Source organism: Monodelphis domestica, chromosome 1, assembly GCF_027887165.1.
Source record: "Monodelphis domestica isolate mMonDom1 chromosome 1, mMonDom1.pri, whole genome shotgun sequence".
NCBI classification, from domain to species: Eukaryota; Metazoa; Chordata; class Mammalia; order Didelphimorphia; family Didelphidae; genus Monodelphis; species Monodelphis domestica.
Genome location: NC_077227.1, coordinates 495,487,934 through 495,494,855, shown reverse-complemented (window position 1 = coordinate 495,494,855; position 6,922 = coordinate 495,487,934).

Sequence of the window (6,922 nt, the reverse complement as noted above, 5' to 3'; positions counted from 1 at the left end):
GACTTGGGCCACTCTGTCTATGTTTTCAAGAAGTATGTACATAATGCATATTTGAATACTTTAAGGAGTTGTGGTTTCATTATGGTTACTCCATATGGATATTCCTTCCACTGATAGACTACAACACTTCTAAGCTATGGGAAATAGTTTTTGATTGCCAGAACCCCTAAAAATTCATCACTGGCCATTCCATTGATGTATTGGGATAGGCTGGTCTTTAGTCAACACACCTATACTTAAAACCTAAGATGTACCATAACTCCCATTCTTCATCAGTAACCTTAAGAGTCCAAGATCACCTCTGCACCCCAATGAGGTATTGGAATACAATTCAGGGGATGAGTTTGGCATATCTGAGCCTCACAAAAGGGGGCACTCTAACCCATAACTCAGTTGTGCCACTCCCTTTTTGAGATCTTTAGGGACCTAGGAAGCTGTGGGTGCCCCGAGGTTATGTAACAACTAGTCATTTATTAAACCAAATGATAATAGATTCAACGTTTAATTATTTGGATGCTGGAGTTGCAGAACTAAGTATACCATGTACAAGTTTATTTAATGAATGTTAAAATGTATTTTTACATGTAATTGGTAAAATAAAATTTTAAATTTACATTATTGAGTTTGTTGTTGTGATTATAATTATTTCCATTGACATTGCTTATATTATTTTTCTGGTTCTTACTTCTGCATCAGTTCATATAATTTTTCAAGGGGACTACTTTTATGTATCTGTCCCCAATGTATAGCACTGCTTCACACACAGTAGATTCCATATTTTTAAATGCCTTTTAGATTATTGTATTTATTTTACCTATATGGTTAATAATGCTACCAATGGAAAGAATCACATAAGATCCGACTAAATGTTGCCATCAATTGAAGTTTGCCAGTGAGGTCTCAGGAGATGAATGTTTACTAAGTAAAGTTCAAATTTTCCTAGTTTTCAGTGTTCCCCACCAACTGGAGCCTCTCAATCCACATAGCTGCCATTTCATCCTTTGTCAAATGAGAATGATACTTTAATGATACTATATCGTTATTTCCTCTATGTCTACATTACAATCATACTTAAGGGTAAGGATCATATTGGTCACAAATTGCTATCTAAGATTATAGGATTCTAGACCTGGAAGGGGCCTCAAGAGATTGCCTACTCTACTACCCTCAAAGATAAATTGAGGACTTAATAGGTAAAGTAACTTTTCCAGGATCATAACATTTTAAAATTTAATTTAAGTTGATTTTTATTAAAAATTTATTTACAAGTGTTTCAGCCACTCTTTTTCCACATCATAGAAGGCATCATCCAGGAGATAGTCGTCTTTCGTATTCCCATTTTTCAGTTCATTCTTTCATCTAATCACAGGTTATGCAAGTATTTAATGTTCTCTTGATTCTACTTATCTCCCCTATTTATTATCTCATGTAGTTGTTTCCAAGTTTATTTTAAAATCAGCTTGCTCATCATTTCTTATGGATTAGTAATAATCCATCACAATTATATACCACAGTTTTTTAGCCATACCCCAATTGATGAGCATCCCTTCAATTTCCAATTCTTAGCCACGACAAAGGGAGTTGCTATAAATATTTTGGAAAATATAGGTTCTTTTCATTTTTCCATGGTCTCGTTGGGAAACAGACCCAGCAATGGTCTTGCTGGGTCTAAGGGCATATAACTTTTGGGGCATAATTCCACTATCATTTTGGAGAGCAATTTGGATCAGTTCACAGTTCCACCAACAGTATATTAGTGTCCCCTTTTTTCATTTTAGTCAATCTGATAGATGTGAGAATACCTCAGAGCTGTTGGCATTTCTCTAATTGGTAGTGATTTGGTTTTTTTTTTTCATGTACCTAAAAATGCCTTTGATTTCTTCATCTAAAACTTGTTCTTATCTTTTGCCCATTCATTAATTAGAGAATGACTGTTATTCTTACAAATTTGACAAAGTTCTCTATATTTTATATGAGACCTCTATCCTGGGAGGATGATTACAAAATCTCCCCCCAATTTTCTGCTTCTAATCTTGGCAACACTTGTTTTATTTGTATAAAACCTTTTAAATTTAATGTACTCAAAATTATCCACTTCACATCTCTTATTCTCCCTCTCTTGTTAACTGATAAATTCCTTTCCTTTTCATAAATCTGATAGGTAGCATGTTCTCTATTCTAATTTGATTATATCTCCTTTTATGTATCTATGATCATGTATCTATTTTGATTTTATCTTAGTGAAAGGTATAAGATGTTGGTCTATACCTAGTTTGTGCCAAACTACCTTCTAGTTGTCCTACAACTTTTACCACGGTCATTACAAAGTCATAGAGCCAAGCTCACTTAACCCCAAATCCATTGCTGAAGTCCATAAAACTGAATTGATCCTGGGCTGGAGGAGGTCACAGGTTTCTTTTTGTTGTTGTTTTTTGAGGTATGTTGACACTTATTTTGCAACTCGCTGAGCTGAGCACATATTAGTGGCTTCATCTATCCTGATGGATGGATGTAGATTTGGAATCCAACATGTATTGAAAGAGATCCATTGGGATTTCTATGTGTCTCAAAGCATTCTTGCAAATGACTATATAGTACATATGAACCCAGAGCAAATAATGATTGGGCCTGGACAAGTAAGAAATAATGCTGGTCTTATAGCCATTGAAAATTCCCTTGGGAGCAGTGTTGCATTGACTATACCTCAGGTTGAAGTTAATACCATTCTAGCTGAATTTCCAACTAAAGAAGAGATTTTGAATGCCATTAAGCTCCTCTCATGTGGCAAAGTGCTTGGTACTGATTCCACTCCAGCAGAGATTTACAAGGCAGGGGTTCTGTTTGTACAAAAGCTAACTGAAATCTGAGTTATATGGCAGGAGGAGGTTACCCCCCTCCCCAGGAGATCAAAGATGCCTCCATTGTCCATCTCTATAAAGGAAAAGGAAATGGGTTGTCACGTGACAATCATGGGGGAATCTCATTAGTCATTGCTGGCAAGATTCTTTCTAGAGTTCTTAATAGGCTGATCCTTCACCTGGAAGATGGACATCTACCCAAAAGCCAATGTGGTTTTGGAAAGCACTGAAAAATGTTGCCAAACAATTCTAGGAAAAATGTCAAGAGAAGAACAAAGGTCTGTTCACACAGTTCTTCAATATGGCCAAAGCTTTTAATATGGTCAGTTGTGAAGGCTTGTGGGATTTCATGGCAAAATTCAGTTTCCAGAGAAGCTCATTATTTCTGTACACCAGGCCTATGACAGCATGCTTACCTGTGTTCTGGGTGCCAACCATTGCACTAAGTAATGAGGATTCAAAGAAGAACAAAAGACAGCCCTATGCCCTCAAGGAGCTCACAGTCTAATGTGGGAGATAACATACAGACAAATAAGTACAAAGGAGCTATTTGTAGGATAAATAAGAAACAATGAAAGGCACTAGAATTAAGAGTAGTTGGAGGGGAAGGGGAAGGTAGTGGATGGTATAGTTAGGTGGCTCTGTGAATTGAGAGATGGGATCCTGGGTTCAAATCTAAACCCAAACACTTCCTACCTGTGTGAACTTGGACAAGTCACTTAACTCCAATTGTCTAGAACTGTTACTAAGACAGAAGGTAAGGGTTAAAAAAAAAAGAGTAGTTGGAAAAGGCTTCCTGGAGAATAAGGAATTTGGGGGGGGGGGGCTTAGAGGAATCTGGTTGATAGATATGAGGAGAGAGAACATTGTAGGGATGAAGGCTAGCTAGAGAAAATAGCCAGAGCCAAGAGATAAAAGAGTATCTTGTTCTTAACAGCCAGAAGGCAGTGTCACTGGATCAAAGAGTGAGGAGGTTACTATAAAGTATGAGAATACTGAAAAGATAGGAAGGGGCTAGGCTATGAAGGGCTTTGAATGCCTAGTAGAAGATTTTGTATTTGATTCTGGAGGTGATAGGGAGCCATTGGAGTTTAGAAGGGGTGACACATCCCTCTATTAAGACTCCATTCACTTGTTCATGAGCCTTTCCATTCTTGGGGGTTATTCCAGTGGGTGGAAAGATGACCTTTTCTCTCATTGTCTTTTGGTTCCAAGATAAAATTGTGGTAAGGGGTAGGCAACTGGGGCCAAGTGACTTGACCAGGGTCACTCTGCTAGGAAGTGTCTGAGATCAGATTTGATCCCAGAACATCTCATCTCCAGGTCTATTCACTGAGCCATCTAGCTGCCTGCCCCAATGTTAGTCATTATTAAGCAAGGTGCCCAGTATTACATGGATAGGAATTTGGCCGAGCCAAAACTTGGAAGTCAGACCTTTTGACTGCAGGTTCAATGTTTTTCTAACCTCTCTATATTATCTTTGTGAATGCTACATGATTCAGGAATTCTTTCCAACAGGGCTCTCTTTTTTCCCCTTCTACCTATTTGATCCAACTACTTAGTTCTGAAGGCCTGAGTCTAACCTGCCACATTATAGCATCTCAAAAAGGGGTGTTCCTAGAAGCTACTTGGAATAAGGAGTAGAAGAGGATGATTCCTTCACATTCCTAGCAATGCTAGTAACAGATCAATCCAAATTAGTGATCAAATTTGGTCCTGGGGTCAAGGGCTGAGATGATTCGTATAGTACAAATAGGGATGAGATGTGTTCATTTTGACAAAGTAATAGAGCTGGAAATCTAGGAGCATAGGCAGGGGAATACTCTTGTCCAGGGTCTCACAGATAGAGGTTGGGGAAAATTAGATTGAAACGTGGGTCCTTTGATTCTAGATGCAATGTCCTTTTCGTGGTACCAAGTAGCATCTCTGCTTCTTCCATTTGAAGCACTGAGCCTGATGCAGCATTAAGTATCTAAGACTAGCAGAGGCATTTTCAAAGAGTTTACCCTGCCCTCAGGATGGTACCCACTCTTGCCTCCCTGGTACAGATGACTGAAACGGATGGTGATAGGCTACAAATGAAGGCACGTCAGCTCGGTGATTTCTGTAATAGCAGACCTAACCGAGAGGAATCTGAGAGCTAAGTTAGTCCAGTCCCTTGGTTTTACAGAGGAAAAATGTGAGGGAGGTGATTTGGTCACACAGATAACAAATAGCAGTGGGAACTGAAAGCCAGGGCTTCCAGTTCCAGATTCAGGACAGATGCCTCTCAATCAGTACTTCATCCTGTAGCACCTGCATTTTCCTTAGAGGAATGCACCATCTTTCTTCCTGGTTCTCTCTCAGACTCCTGCCTCTTCCCCTTTCCTCACTTTCTCCCTTCCCTCCCTGACTATTCCATGGAAAAGATACCCCATCTCAACTCCTGGCACTTTTTCTGGCTGTCCGTCATACCTGGAATGATCTACCTCCTGCACTCCAACTACTGACCTTACCCTGGCTTCCTGTAAGTCCCAACTAAAATCCCACTTTCTACAGGAAGCCTTCCCCAACCCCTCAATCCCAGTGCTTTCTCTCAGTTAATTATTACCTATTATCCTGTATATAACTAGTTTTGTGTATGTTGTTTGTATGCTATCTCTTCCATTAGGTTGCTTGTAAACTCCATAATGGCCAGAATTGTTTTTTGCCTCTTTGGGTATCCCCAATACTTAGCACAGAGCCTGATACATAGTGGCCACTACATAAATGTTTATTAAATTGAATTTTCTCTTCTCTCTCTCCCCTTTTCTTCCCTCTCTCCTTTACTTTGACTTCTCCCTCTATTTTCTGAGATCTGACAAGCTCAGCACCTGAGGTAAGATGGCTGGAAGCCATTGTCTTACATAAACCCTTAAAACTTATGTAATCTTTTACAAGACCAAAATTGATGCAGTCTGATACACAGTCCTAGAGTGATTTTGATGTAAAACCTAGGGTTTTCTTAAAAGCATTTTGAATTTAATATCTTTTTGATGGTGCGAAGTTTTCTTGGGATGACTGTGGCAAAAGAGCAATCAATTTTGTATGACTACTAAGCCATAGAATCATGATTTGGAACTGGAAGTGATCCTTGGAGACCATCTAATCCAGCCCTTCCATTTTACAGAAGAGAAAATTGAAGCCAGATCATCATCCATCATAGGGTACTGCCCAAGCTTCTGTCCTAGACCCTCATCTCTTCTTATAGGATGGGTCAGTCTAACTCCCTCATTTTATAGTTGAGGAAAATAAGGCTCAAAGATTTTATTTTCCCAGGGTCACACAGCTAGTCTTCTTGACTGAAATTGAGCCCAGATCTTCCGGATTCCAAGACCAAGATTCTCTCCACTATACCACAGTGCCTCTGTACAGCCTTTTGACAAACTTTCATTATTCTGAGTTCACTTCTCATGATTAAGGTGAAAGTCATTGGCATAACCTTTCTAGCAAACTCCATTCCTACATCCCCAATTTCTGGTTGAACCTCTCGTTCAACCAGTATTATTTTGCTATTTTGTTTGTCTTTGTATCCCTAGCACTTAGCACAATACTTGGCACATAGTAGGTACCTAATAAGCCTTCTTAGATTCAATCTAGTTGTCCAAAGTCATACAGGCTGCAAATAGCTTGAGTGGAGTTGTGCTGTGTAAGTTCAAAATATAAGATGATCAACTGACAAGGGGACTGTGTTGGAAATAGCCCTAATGCAGAAATCAAAGGAAAATGGATTTCTTTTAAGATGTTATTTGGTGATGAAGATGAAGATAAAGACCAAATGTCTCTGTCATTTTTTATATCCCTCATCTTCTTTTCTTTAGTAGGCTGGAAAGGAGACTTCTGGGGAAGTGGTTTCAGTTCAGTGACCACAAAGAATTAAGCATAAACTTAGCCCCAGGGAAACTCTCTTGATTCCTTCCTGACTCTGAGTGGACCTTGTAGCATCATCCTGCACTGGAGCTGGTCCTGTGGGTGAGGGGTGGGGAAGAGGATGCAAAATTCCCAATTGTAGGAGTTCCGGTTATCATGGGAGTTGTCATGAAAGT